Source organism: Ovis canadensis, chromosome 1 (genome assembly GCF_042477335.2).
Source record: "Ovis canadensis isolate MfBH-ARS-UI-01 breed Bighorn chromosome 1, ARS-UI_OviCan_v2, whole genome shotgun sequence".
Lineage (NCBI taxonomy): Eukaryota > Metazoa > Chordata > Mammalia > Artiodactyla > Bovidae > Ovis > Ovis canadensis.
This window is the reverse complement of record NC_091245.1, coordinates 145,609,731-145,625,337: the sequence shown is the minus strand read 5'-3', so window position 1 is coordinate 145,625,337 and position 15,607 is coordinate 145,609,731. Positions and strand designations below refer to the sequence as shown.

Here is a 15,607-nt window from a genome sequence, read left to right as displayed (position 1 = left end):
GCCCGCCAGGCTCCCCTGTCCCTGGGATTCTCCAGGCAAGCACACTGGAGTGGGTTGCCAGTTCCTTCTCCAATACATGAAAGTGAAAAGTGAAAGTGAAGTCGCTCAGTCGTGTCCGACTCTTAGCGACCCCATGGACTGCAGCCTACCAGGCTCCTCTGCCCACGGGACTCTCCAGGCAAGAGTGCTGGAGTGGGGTGCCATTGACTACTTGGGTTCAAATCATGGCTCTGCAATATTCTAAGATGTCCTTGGCTATATTTAACCAAGTATACTATACTTAACCTTTCTTTAAAATGGACAGTAGTTCCTACCTCAAAGGAATTGCTATGAGGATTAAATAAGACACCATTATAAAGTTAGTAGAAAAGTGACTGGCATATACAAAACACTAAATAATTAACTAACACTAACTAAATAAATGGAATATATTCTCTTATCTTTCTGAGGTGATTGATTACCATTTTATAATTTCCTTCTGTTCCTTTTGTTGTCTTCGTTTCTTTCTGATTTCTTTCTTCTGTTTGCTTTGACCTCTGGCTTTCACCTTTGAAAGTGAAAGTGAAAGTGAAGTCGCTCAGTCATGTCAGACTCTTTGTGACCCCATGGACTATAGCCTACCAGGCTCCTCCCTCCATGGGATTCTCTAGGCAAGAGTACTAGAGTGGGTTGCCATTTCCTTCTCCAGGGGATCTTCCCAACCCAGGGATCGAACCCGGGTCTTCCGCATTCCAGGCAGACGCTTTAACCTCTGAGCCACCAGGGAGGCTTTCTTCAAATGTCTAGTGATTTTTGACTATTGATACATTGCTAAGAGCATCATATAAAAATCAAGCCATATTATCAGAAGACCCTTAGATGACAGGTTCTGGAATTTTGTTCTCTGAGATCATCAGGATTATTCTATTAATAATCCTCCCACGTCCTGAGTGAACTCTGGGGGAGTAGGGGAGCTTCCTTGCAGGCTTCAAATGCTGACGCTCTGAGGGGCTCTTTGGTGCACACAGACTCACTTCATCACAGCATCCTTTCCTGCAGGTTCTGAGATTGACTTTCTTCAATCCTCCATTCACCTTCCATCATCACAAACATTAGTTGGCATCTAGTCTATTCTTCTATCAAATGCCTTTGTCTTAATGGGTTTGCATCTTTTTGGTAGATATATATGGATCATATGCTATATTTAAGCAGAGTCTAGTTTTTCTAACTATTCACATTTTTATCATTTCCAACTCTCTTCTTCATTCTGCCCTTGCAAACATGTGTGTCTCTATCTTACTTGCTAAATTCCTAATTACATGGAGCATGTAGCTAATTACATAAAGCTGATCCCTGTCCTACCACTTCAAATTTACAACTTTCAAGATTGATATAAAACATGGCTACTGCATTACAGCAGGAAGAAGGCAGGAACAAATATGAAGTCTTTCAATAGAAATCCATTCTCACATTTAAATCATTGTGTTCTCTCCCTATTTGTAGATTCTTCTCACAAGCACAGAAATACAGTATCCTGTGAAAATAGTTTACTTTTTCATTATTTATTGTCTAAAACAATTAACAAATGTTTTATTGAAAATCTTCAAAGCAATTTTTAAACTAAGAATATAACCTAGTACTTCTTGAATCATATCTTATTATGCTAAAAGGAAATTCTGTTCATAATATAGAATACTGACTAAGTTGAATTAACTTTGCACAAAAATATATTTAAATTAATTATTATCTGAGCATAGTACATATACTATTAAAATTCCCTGTTTTTCTCTAAGATCAGGTATAAGATAAATATGTCCACTCTCACCACTTTTATTCAACATAGCCACTTTTATTCAACATAGTTTGCAAGTGTTAGCCACAGCAATAAAAGAAAAAAAGGAATCCAAATTGTAAAAGAAAAAGTGAAACTGTCCCTGTTTGCAGATGACTTGATACAGTATACTAACACATATATATGGAATTTAGAAAGATGGTAACAATAACCCTGTATGAGAGACAGCAAAAGAGACACAGATGTATAGAACAGTCTTTTGGACTCTGTGGGAGAGGGAGAGGGTGGGATGATTTGGGAGAATGGCATTGAAATATGTATAATATCATATAAGAAACGAATCGCCAGTCTAGGTTTGATGCAGGATACAGGATGCTTGGGGCTGGTGCACTGGGATGACCCAGAGAGATGGTATGGGGAGGGAGGAGAGAGGGGGGTTCAGGAGTGGGAACTCATGTACACCTGTGGCAGACTCATGTTGATGCATGGTGAAACCAATACAGTATGGTAAAGTAAAATAAAATCTGAAAAAAACACAAAACTTAAAGATGCCATCAGAATACTACTAGAGCTCATCCATGAATTTAGTAAAGTTGCAAGATACAAAATTAACATACAAAAGTCTGTTGCATTTCTATACACTAACAATAAACTATCGGGAAGAGAAATTAAGGAAGCAACTCCATTTACCATTGCATCAAAAAGGATAAAATACCTGGAGGTAAATCTACCTAAGGAAGGAAAAGACCCATACTCAGAAAACTATAAAACACTGATGAAAGAAATTGGAGATGACATGAACACATGGAAAGACATATCCAACGATATAGAAATTGGATTGGAGGAATTAATATTGTTATAATGACCATGCTATCCAAAGCAATCCATCTATCCAATACAATTCCTATCAAAATACCCATTGTGTTTTTCACTGGACTAGGCAATGGCACCCCACTCCCGTACTCTTGCCTGGAAAATCCCATGGATGGAGGAGCCTGGTGGGCTGCAGTCCATGGGGTCACAAAGAGTCGGACACGACTGAGCGACTTCCCTTTCATTTTTCACTTTCATGCATTGGAGAAGGAAATGGCAACCCACTCCAGTGTTCTTGCCTGGAGAATCCCAGGGACGGGGGAGCCTGGTGGGCTGCCGTCTATGGGGTCGCACAGAGTTGGACACAACTGAAGCGACTTAGCAGCAGAACAAACAATTTAAAATTTTGTCTGGAAACACAAAAGACTGAGTAGCCAAAATAATCCTGAAAAGAAGAATGGAGCTGGAGGACTCATACTTTGACTTCAGACCACCACTGAAAAGCTACAGTAAGCAAAATGGGATGGTACCAGCACAAAAACAGACACATAGACCAATGAAACAGAACCGAGAGCCCAGAAATAAATCCATACCCTTATGGTCAATTAACTGATGACAAAGAAGGCAGGATTATAAAGTGGAGAAAAGAAGTCTCTTCAATAAATGGTGCTGGGAAAACTGGACAGACACGTGTAAAAGAATGAAGTTAGAACATTTTCTAACACTATCTACATAAATAAACTCAAAATGGATTAAAGATCTAAGTGTAAGATCAAATACTGCAAAACTCTTAGAAGAAACATAGGCCAAGTGTTCTTTAACATAAATCACAGCACTATTTTGGGGGTCTATCTCCTAGAGTAAAGGAAACAAAAGCAAAAATAAATAGCACCTAATATTAAACTAAAAAGTTTTTGCCCAGCAAAAGAAATCACCAACAAAACAAATATCCACTGAATGGGATAAGATATTTGAAAAGAATATGACTAATAAGGGATTAATATCCAACACATATAAACAACTCATACAACTCAACAGCAAAAAAATCCAAAGAACCCAATTAAAAAATAGGTGAAAGAGCTGAATAGACATATTTCCAAAGAGGAAATGCAGATGAGCAACAGGCACATAAAAAATGCTCAATATCACTAATCATCAAGGAAATAAGGTTCAGAACAAAAATGAGATATCACCTCACACCTGTCAGAATTGCCATTACCAAAAAGAACATAAGTAACAAATGATGGAGAGGATGTGGAGAAAAGGGAAACCTCTTACCCTGCTTGTGGGAATGTAAACTGGTACAGCCACTATGGAAAACAGTATGGAAATGTCTCAGAATCTAAAAGCAGAACCACCATATGACCCAGCAACTCTATTCCTGGGTATATATCTGAAGAAAAGTAAAAACACTAATTCAAAAAGATATATATTCACTCCAATGTTCCTAGAAGCATTATTTACAATTGCCAAGGTATGCATGCAATACAAGTGTCCATCAGCAGATGAATGAATAAAGAAAATGTAGTAAGTACACCTCCTGGACTACTCCTCAGCTAGAGCAAAGAATAAAAGTTTGCCCTGTTTAGCAACATGGATGGACTTGGAAGGCATTATGCTAAGTGAAATGCATCAGATAGAGGAAGACAAATACTGTATGATATCACTTATATGTAGAATCTAAAAAGTACAATGGGCAATTAAAAAAAAAAAGGCTCACAAATACAGAGAATAAACTAGTGGTTACCAGTGTTGAGAAGGAAGGAGGAAGTGGCAATATAGGGGTAGAAGAATAAAAAGGATTATCATAGAATTATACAAAATTTGTGTGTGTTAAACTTTTGAAAATTATAACGCATTGTAAAATTTTAAAAAGTCTTTCATTTAGTTTAAAAGTGTAAGCTTAAAAGTACTTCTAAAGCCAAAAGAATCATCTGCTTAATTTGTACTTTTTTCTCCAGAAGCACAGGAGGAAGGTAGACTATGCTGATCAATAGACCATGATTTCCTAACTGCTGAAAAAAAATGTAATTAATAAAATATTTCTGGAGCGATATATAAGAGCTTCCTTTCTTCAGAAATCTATTCTTAAACAGGAAGTACAAAATTACTTTTTTCCTTTCTACTTATACTTGCCAGAAAAATTTATAGCAGATTCAAGAGTGATTAGAATATTTTTCATTCCTTAACATTTGAAGCTATGTTAAAACTGTAAAGTTGTAAATGTTAGTAGCTGTGTAGCCTCTTACTTAGACAACCAAAACCTCTAATGTGATCATCTCTTCAACTCTGACTATAATTATAAAATAAAATATTATAATTGCATATCAGTTTAATTACAAAAGAAATGGCGTGGAACATGATTACGGTGAATGTTTTTAATATCTACTATAGCAAAATCAAATTTCATAATATCATATATATATACATCATATATATGCATATTATAGATATTTATAGAGTAGGTATATACATGTGTGTATGTATGTATACATGTGTTTTATTGAGATGGAATTCCGTCTTTACCTTTTAATTCAAGAGTAATGGTAGAAGTTCTTAAGAGAACAAGTATGTTATAAATAGGTACACACTGCCCTCCCTAACCCAACACATACACTGAGGTTTCCACCTAAAGCGTGAAGCCACAGCAAGGCACAGGTCCTCAGAAACCTTTCTGCATTCTAATTTTAAAGCATTTGCATTGTCATTTCTGGGAAGGGAGAAATCAAGTGATCATTTACAGGATTTTACAAGTATATTACCCACAATTCAATTCCATTCTCTTCATGAATAAGAAAACTTTCCATAACTTTTGCAGTTGTATTTGTGAGAAATGAAAGAAAAGTTTGTTTTTTTCCGTCAATCAAGTAGTGAGGTGAAGCAAATAACTGCGTTAACATCGATGCCCTGCAGCCTAAAAAAACTAACTGGTTATTTGAAACCTGATAACTCTTTGGAAAGAGAGAGAATTCTTTGTTTGATTTTTAAGGGCATGGGATTCCAACCACCATAAGCAACCTCAAAAGCAGTCACAGCCTCTGGTCACTAGACCTCTGCTGAGCAAGTCTGGCTGGCTTTTCTTTTCTACCTGTCACCCATCCACGGAGACATGTGATGTGATGAGAACTTGTGGACTTTAGAAGACTGTATAGCTTTGAGTCCAGTCAAGCTATATAAACTGGAGTGTAACATTTGACTTCTCTGATTTTGAAGTTCCTTATGGGTAAAAGGAGAAAATAATGTTTCCCCATGAGATTATTGTTGGGATTAAATGAGACAATATGTATAAAATTCCTGATACAAAAAAAGACCTCAGCTAATGCTCGTTTCATCCTCTCTCCTTATACAAAGGCAGAAAAGCAGTAGATCCCTAGGCTTTCAAGTCTTACTTTCATTCTAGATTGTGGTCACAATGTGACCCATTTTGTTGATACCATGTCTGGCCACTGATTTCCAAAGCTGATACATGTGCAATGACTAGTCTAACCTGAAGTTCTCTCATTGTCACATGCTGTATGATATTTGAATATGCTGTTTATCCTTAGCCACCAACCAAGGGAAATTTCTACAGAAGAATTCAGTTCTGCTTTCACTTAGATTTGGTGATAACATTTAACTGTGAATTTGTAATTGCACTTTGAAAACAAGTTCTGTAGTCTTTCTCACAAACAGAAAGGCCTGGACATCGCTGGCCTTGGCCTGTGCATGCCAGTCTCCTTTCTTTCCCTGATCCACTCATGCTGGTCTTCTGTTCGTGCTTAGACCTTGTTCAGTTCTTTTCCGTCTTGGGCTTCTGGTCAAGTCCTCTCTTTTGTTTGAAGTGCTCTTCTGCTCATTTTCACCTGACCAGCTCCTTATCATTCTTAAGGTATCAGCCTCCATGTCACCTCCATAGAGGGCCTTCTCCAACGAAATGCCCATAGGTACTTGAATTTTTTTTAACCTCCTTTATTTGTTTGTTTGTTTTAGTTACATAGAAGGTAGAAGCCAGCTCTGTTGGTAGCACTAGTGTAGAATCTGGCACAGAATGAGGTCAGGAAGTATTTGATGAATAGATGGGTAAGTCAGCTCTATAGGTCTGAACAATTTAGGCTATTTCTTTGGATTAACACATGTCAGGATCAAACTCAGAATTAATATTCCTTCAAAACCAAAAGAGATTATGCCAGGGAGAATAAATGTTTAACTCAGATTATCAGAGAAAATATCTTGCAAAATTTTTGAAACATACAGACTATAAACCACTTTCACAAAATTCTTTTTCTTTTATGGAGAACTCAATGAGATATGTCAACATACCTTACTAATGATGATAATGATCTATTATTGATTTATATAACATTCTTTCTTAAGGTTGAACATATTTTAACATAACTTTTAATCCTAACAGATTTCCTACGAGGTTCATATCCTGATTTTATGCACATGGGCAACTGCATTTTCTTTTCTACCAACTCAGCTCCTGATTCGAGGACATTTAATCCTGAGCCTAGGAACTCCCCTGCACAGGAGTCACTGTAGTGAAATAGCTTCTTTACTATTGAAACAAATTATATTGATCCTATCTCCACTACAAATCTGGCTCTATAATTCTCTAAATATTAAAGCTTGACTCATCTTTGTGGTGATGATACTTTAGAAAACTAACACTTCTCCTCTGAAAGAGAAAAGAAGCTTTCTTTATAAAATGATAAATACTTAGGGGAAAATGTGTATTTTTTATTTTTTTAGCTCTAACACAATCGGTAAGTATGTCATATGGTTCATGCAGAGCCAACTTCTTTATTTCAGCCTGCAAAGGTCATCTCCTCTGCTGAAAATCAGCCGGTGAAAACAATACACTCAGTATCACCTTGAGAAGGTACCAGCACACCTCTGGCCACCACAAGCTTAGGAAACCTCCGCATGCTTTAAGACCTTTCCTGAGACTCGCTGTCCTGCCCTGGGGAGAAATCAGAATCCCTCCATCGAACAGACTCAGAGAGAACTGAGTGGGACCTGCATGCCCCACAGGCATAAAATATTACTTATACAGCTCCTCTCCTCATTCTTGTTGTATTCCAAGATATGTTAAGCAAGTATCTTATTTGTTTAACAAATATGTCTTGAATGTCTGCTGTGGGCCTGGCGCTCTACCAGGTGTCCAAAGATGGAATGTCAAGGGTATTACCTTCTGAGAGTTACCAGTTCAGTGGGAAGACAGACCAACAAACTGAGAATTCAATATAATATATTCTGTATCAACCCAAGAGGCACGGGCAAATTGCTAATATATCTGAATTAAGGAAAAATTTTACTAAGGAGGTAAAATCCTAAAGTGGACTTGAGTAATAGTGAGTGAAATAGGAATTGGCCAGGCAAACCAGGGGAAATCCAGGGGCATTCCACCAAGAAGAAGGGTATATGATAGGGTGAAATGCCTGAGAAGGTTTGGTATGGTCTGGGAGGGAGGGGTACTTCCCCACAGAGAGCAGTTATGCCTAACATGGTGAAAGACAGATAATGGGGCTGGCAGGTTGCTTAAGGCCAGACTGTGAAGGACTTGGAGATCACGGGTAATGGGTTGAATCGTATCCTTCCAAAGAGATGTGGTAAGGTTCTCAGGGTCTCATAATGTGACCTTATTTGGCAATAGGGTTGTTGTAGACATCATTAGGTCAAGTGAGGTTATCCTTGATTAGAGTGACCTATTGATCTAAAATGACAGGTGTCCTTAAAAGAAAATGGAATTTGGACACACACACACATATACCTAAAAACTCACAAGGAGAAGATAGCCACCTGAAGGTGGAGGGAGACATTGGAAGTATGCAGCCACAAGCCGCAGAACACCTGGAGCTACTAGAGTCCAGAAGAATCTTAAGAATCTTCCCATTAAGTTTTCTGAGACATCATGGCCCTGTTAATACCTTGATTTTGGACTAACCTTCAGAAACGTGAGATAATAAATATCTACGGTTTTTAATTGCCCAGGATGTGTATTTGATTACTGAAGCCCTTTGAAACTGATGAAAAGTAAATGAAAAGTGTTAGTTGCTCAGTTGTGTCCAACTCTTTGTGACCCCATGGGCTGTAGCCTGCCAGACTACTCTGTCCATGGGATTTTCAGGCAAGAATGCTGGAGTGGGTTGCCATGCCCTCCTCTAGGGGATCTTTCCGACCCAGGGATCGAACTCAGGTATCCTGCATTGCAGGAAGATTCTTTACCATCTGAGCTACCAGGGAAGCCCTAGGAAACTGATATATCGTGTTAAATAAATAGTGTAGATTTGAATATAATGGGATTATGATCTGTAGGGAATGGAAACTACTAAAGAACTGTTGTCAAAGCAAGAGCGCAACTTGACCATACTTGTGTGTTAGATAAAAGTTTCTGGCTGAAGTGTGGAGCATAGATGGGGGATGGAGATAATATGCAAAGTTTCCAAAGCTTATTCCTCAGTATCTCCCACAGTTCCTCAGTATCTCCTCATCTATGAAACAAACACAAAGGATGGAGAAAAGAGCATCCTTCTCCACTCAGTTTGGTCCAAAATATTATATTAGAGCTCTCCTGTCTGCATAACGTCACCTGGATAAAGAAAGGGGTATATTTTGAAATTCAGTCCTACCAGATCACTTTACTTAGTGATGGGAATGTCACAATGAAAAATGATGATATAATCGGACATTTAAAATGATGTTGACGTTGACATCTTGATTTAAAAATTCAGTTAAAAAATCTTAGAACCATGATATGAATAAAATTAATTTTCCAGTAGCCAGCCATTTAAGTTCTCAGAATTATTTTTCTTGTTCTTTATCTTAATTGCAGAATCTGGTTTATATCCATATCTTGAAATGTCTATTCCCCAGCAGAAAAACTTGTTAAGAAGCATACTATCACTAAGATCAATACTAAGGATGCTGGATTGCAGCTGTTATTTCTGTTGAGGTATTTCCTATAAGTGTCCTGGACTGCAGTAATCGGCAGGTTTGACGCAAGCAAATGACTTCTCTCTAATTGGAGTAAGTGGCGTTCAAACCGACGACACTTACACTTCCAAGGTCGTATACTCTTTAGCTGTTTCTAATCTTGACTAGTATCTGTTTCTAATCTTGACTAGTTTGAATAGATCCTAAAATAAATACAGAAGTCTTGAGTGTGTTTTCCGTGTTTCAAGCAACATAAATGCACACACACATACTTTACAAGGGATCTATTTTTACTGAAGTCACAGAATTCACTAACGAACAAGACCCTGGTAAGACATTCTGATTCACATTCTGTAGTTTCCGTATAACCTCCTGAGATACATGTCATCCTCACATAGATAAGTAGATAAACTAATGAATACAAGCCATCTTCATGTATCTTTCATCTCATTTGCTGAATACCATAACTGATAATGTTACAAAATATTACATTGCATAACTCAAAATGTAAACTATATGCTTCTAATCATATTATATTGATGAAGCAATTTAATATAATTTCATTTTTTTAAACACGAAGGTTACAATATAACAAATGTAAAAATCAGTGAGATTATCAAACACAGAGTACTAAAGAAACCTGAAAAACTTGTATAATAAGTTAATGCTCAGATGTCTTGGACGCTGATATGTAAAAATCATATGATTCACTTGGGAAAGTCAAGGCTTAGAGAGATGAAGAATTTTGATTTAAGGAAGCAGCTAAGGGCAGTACTGGACCTAAGGGAGCCACTGGCCTCTTCATCTGTCATTTGTCATGAGATGTAGTGTTGAACTACTGTCATGTGACCTTCTTGCCCACTTATTAAGCCATGGGTACACAAACAGCAAGAGTGCTCTGTTAGTGTTTCCTATAAAATGACATTAGAGAGATTAGAGGCCTTACATTGTATTGTAGCTCCTGTTTTACCCCGCCAAACAGGAGAGGACAGATATAAAATATTTGGGAGCAGTTGTGAACGTGTATATTGACAGAAAAGTACCTTATCTGTCTGTGATTGACATGTGTCTCAGCACCCATAGTGGTAGAATTATCTAAATAGGACAAGACTGAACAGCTAATACAAGCACATTTAAGAGCGGTAACAAAAGTAAACCAAAAGTTCCCTATGTCTACATGGGTTACTGATTTAAGTATACTTTTCCAATGGCATTCATTCATTTTTTTTTTATTCCTTTCTCCAAACACCATGTTTTAGTTCCTACTTTGTTGCCTAGCATTGGAAATTATCTCCACTTTAAAAAAAAATGTTTGATTTGCATGTGTTATTTGGACTCATGCATTGATTTAAAATCAGATCATCAAAGATAGGAACTTAGATGCCTCCAAAATATTAATTGAAAGAAGAGTTATATGGATATAGTTTATAGTTGAACAGCCAACATTTTCCATACTCATATATTCGTATAGAATGAGATGAGAAGAAGATAGATTTTAGAAGAGGAAAATGAACAAATATTTATTGATATGCTACTGTAGATCATTACATCTCACTCAAGCCTCTTAACAGCTATATAAAGTGTTATTATCTCCTATTTTGCAAAGAAGAAACGGAGATACAAAGCAGCTCCCTCACCTAAAGTCAGAAAGCTGACAAGTAGTCAAGAATTGAACTCCAGCCTCTCTGACTCCACTATACCATGCAGACAAACCCTTTATGTCGAATAAATTCACTAGCAAATTAAGGGAGAAAACAGCAAGCCAAAAGCAACCCCACTTATTTCTTTAGCAGGCAGCTGTGGTTTTTCCAGTGGTCATGTATGGATGCAAGAGTTGGACTGTGAAGAAAGCTGAGCACCGAAGAATTGATGCTTTTGAACTGTGGTGTTGGAGAAGACTCTTGAGAGTCCCTTGGACTGCAAGGAGATCCAACAAGTCCATTCTGAAGGAGATCAGCCCTGGGTGTTCTTTGGAAGGAATGATGCTAAAGCTGAAACTCAGGTACTTTGGCCACCTCATGCGAAGAGTTGACTCATTGGAAAAGACTCTGATGCTGGGAGGGATTGGGGGCAGGAGGAGAAGGGGATGACAGAGGATGAGATGGCTGGATGGCATCACCGACTCGATGGACATGAGTTTGAGTGAACTCCGGGAGATGGTGATAGACAGGGAGGCCTGGCATGCTGCAATTCATGGGGTCGCAGAGAATCACACACGACTGAGCAACTGAACTGAACTGAACTATAAATATAAACGTTAGCTTTAGAGCTAGGGAATGGGCCACCTTCCCTTCTTCTGATCTCTTCCCTTTTCTCACTTTCTATTTTGTTATTCTTTTCCAATGCCTCACTACACTGTCACTTCCTCCTAAGAACTCAGAGGAGTATATTTCAGGAGCAGTCAAAGAAAGAAACTGAGAGCAGGGAAGGGTGATTCAAAATCAACCCAAGAGGAGACGTTGTAATAAACACATACTTACCAGATGATGCGCAGGCTTCAAGGGGATGGGAAAGGGACTGGGAAACAACTGAAATTCAGTGGAGGTAATGGACACACCACAGAGCATGTAAAGCAGAGAAGAAAACAAATTTTGATTTATATACTATATAGACGATCTTCCCAGATGACTCAGTGGTAAAGAACCTGCCTGCCAATTCAGGAGACTCTGGTTCAATCCCTGGGTCAGGAAGATCTCCTGGAAGAAGAAATGGCAACTGACTCCAGTATTCTTGCCTGGGAAATCCCATGGACAGCAGAGCTTGGTAGGCTACAGTGCATGAGGTCGCAAAGAGGTGTACAAAACATAGCAACTGAGTGTGCATACCATACAGACACCTTGGAAATATACAGTAAATATTTCAACTATTTATCATCTATGAATAAAGTTAACATCTACTCTGGGAGCAATACTGAAAAGTTTAGACAGTAGTAAAGTTCAAAAGCAGGTCAATGAGCCTAACAAAATGTTTCATTTACACCTGAATCTTTAATCGCCCCCCTGGCTTTGAGATTCAGCCTTCTAAAAATGTATTTCTTTCCTCTTAAACTTGACTCTTGGGGCTCTTGGTCACCATCTATATGCCAGGCGGAGAGCTAAGCACCTTTACATAAAATATCTCTTGCCATCCTAATGATAAGTCTGGGAGAAAGGCTATATTTTTCCCACTACAGAGAAGAAGCAACTGGGATTCAGACAGTAATGTGTCTGTGTATACTATGGATTCCTAATTTAAACTCAAGATCTCTCCCTTTAAAGTTGAATGGCCTTCCTCTTTTACAGTGTTGCAGAAACTTCTAAACATCATGGTGAGTACAAAATGGTGAGCCACACAAAAAATGAAAACTTCTTATGTGGATACTGGGGGGTTAAGAAATATTGGTTTGATTGGGTGATTGTTGACCAGTTTCATTTTAAAAAGCAAAGTAATGTACATTTGCCAGTGGGGTGGGGAGGAGGCAGAAATGTAGACCGTGGAAAGAACAGAGACATATCACAGCTTATTCACTCTCATTTCCATATATGCAGACTGAAGTTCTAGTTAGTTCTGCTTTTGTTATTGGTAAAGACGAAAGCTCACCTTTCCCACAAGTTGCCCAGATAAAAAGACCAGAATGATGGCTGGCAGTTCTTTGGGAGTAACCACACTTGTGCTGTGGTTCCTTTGGTTGAATTTAAATTCAGCTTGCATTTTATTCAAAGGAGCCTCTTTCCTACTTTCATCTGAACTGAATTAATGCACAATAAATACAGGCATCAAATTTTCTAACTGCGGTGAATAAAGGATATCCAAGGGTTATAGACTGTCAGTAAAAGCACATTACAAAACCTAAGTACTCAATTTCAAAAAGCCTTTTAACATAAATATTTCAAGATTATCAGCTTCGTTATCATTTCACACCAACAATTATCATTTCCCAAACCTGTTCTGACATTTGAAGGAACATTAAGGAAAAAAAAAAAATCTTACTGCATTATATCTGGCTACCACCATATAATGCCACTTAAAAGTTGGTTTAGAATAAAGATAAAGGCAGAGGAAGGTTGGCCGCAGTGACTCAAATGAACCCTTTTCACTGTTTCTTTTTGAGTTATGTTAGTGTTATCTGATGCAAAAAGACACAGCACACACACATGCATATACACACACAGACCACCGCAAGATCCCATTCAAATCTATTAATTTGGTTCAAACACTTTAGGATTTAAAGATCCTGACCAAGTGATACTGGAAACCATTACTAAAGTAAATGGGCTGTGTAATTAGAAAAACTGGACATTTCTTTGACCCTCTGACAGAGCGGATGGTTTTTGCTCCTCAGCAGTCAGGTAGAACCCTGTGTTGGGGGCCTTAGGTCATACAGAAATGTTGGCAGAGTTCCATGTCACTGGTACTACAGGAAGACAATCCAACTTGTCTATATAAAGGAGGAGTTGGCAGACGAGACGGCTGATAAATGGGAGCATTAAAATAAGCATTACTAATAAATTGGGGAAAATTTCACAAATGAGTAAGGTGAATGATTTTTACCCAGCTTGGGTATTAAACTAGAAAGAGCACAACAATTACCCAGTAGAGAAAATCAGATTCTATTTAGAAAGTTGCAAAAATAAATAATAGTTATGTTATTATCATAAAAGCTACTTACATTCAAAAGCATTTTATAAAATCTAGAAAATATATAAGAGGGCTGGTCATTTGTTATACCCTTTGTCTGGGGACTTTTCTACTCTATGATATATTGCCAACATCTGCTGGATCATGGAAAAAGCAAGAGAGTTCCAGAAAAACATCTACTTCTACTTTATTGACAATGCCAAAGCCTTTGACTGTGTGGATCACAATAAACTGTGGAAAATTCTTCAAGAGATGGGAATACCAGACCACCTGACCTGCCTCTTGAAAAACCTGTATGCAGGTCAGGAAGCAACAGTTAGAACTGGACATGGGACAACAGACTGGTTCCAAGTAGGAAAAGGAGTCCATCAAATCTGTATATTGTCACCCTGCTTATTTAACTTACATGCAGAGTACATCTTGAGAAATGCTGGGCTAGATGAAGCACAAGCTGGAATCAAGTTTGCTGGGAGAAATATAAATAAACTCAGATATGCAGATGACACCACCCTTATGGCAGAAAGTGAAGAGGAACTAAAAAGCCTCTTGATGAAAGTGAAAGAGGAGAGTGAAAAATTTGGCTTAAAGCTCAACCTTCAGAAAATGAAGATCATGGCATCTGGTCCCATCCATGGGAAATAGATGGGGAAACAGTGGAAACAGTGTCAGACTTAATTTTGAGGGGCTCCAAAATCACTGCAGATGGTGATTGCAGCCATGAAACTAAAAGACGCTTACTCCTTGAAAGAAAAGTTATGACCAACCTAGATAGCATATTCAAAAGCAGAGACATTACTTTGGCAACTAAGGTCTGTCTAGTCAAGGCTATGTTTTTCCCAGTGGTCATGTGTGGATGCGAGAGTTGGACTGTGAAGAAAGCTGAGCGCCGAAGAATTGATGCTTTTGAACTGTGGTGTTGGAGAAGACACTTGAGAGTCCCTTGGACTGCAAGGAGATCCAACAAGTCCATTCTAAAGGAGATTAGCCCTGGGTGTTCTTGGAAGGAATGATGCTAAAGCTGAAACTCTGGTACTTCGGCCACCTCATGCAGAGTTGACTCATTGGAAAAGACTGATGCTGGGAGGGATTGGGGGCAGGAGGAGAAGGGGACGACAGAGGATGAGATGGCTGGATGGCATCACCAACTCGATGGACATGAGTTTGAGTGAACTCCGGGAGATGGTGATGGACAGGGAGGCCTGGTGTGCTGCAATTCATGGGGTAGCAAAGAGTCGAACATGACTGAGTGACTGAACTGAACTGATGATATATCAAAAGTTCAAAATACTCTCAAATTGGAGTTTCAACCAAATCAGTTTGGAAAGCACAAAACTGTCTCTGGGGAAATGTCAGCTTCCCCCATTAGAGGCCTTGTACACTTTCATACAGGCAGATCACAGGAGTCTTTAGTATTGAGAAATCCCTAGGGCTGTCCAGTGCATTCCTTTGCTGTGTTCTCAGTGTGAGGTCCCAGGGTAATTTGAGTATCTT

At 38.4% G+C, this 15,607-nt stretch overlaps 1 non-coding gene across 1 annotated transcript; it reads right to left on the bottom strand.

Moving 5' to 3' along the window:
• Positions 1–694: 694 nt before the first annotated feature.
• TRNAS-GGA (transfer RNA serine (anticodon GGA)) lies at positions 695–766 on the bottom strand. Its single transcript has one exon. It is a non-coding gene; the product is annotated as a tRNA-Ser (tRNA).
• Positions 767–15,607: the final 14,841 nt, after the last annotated feature.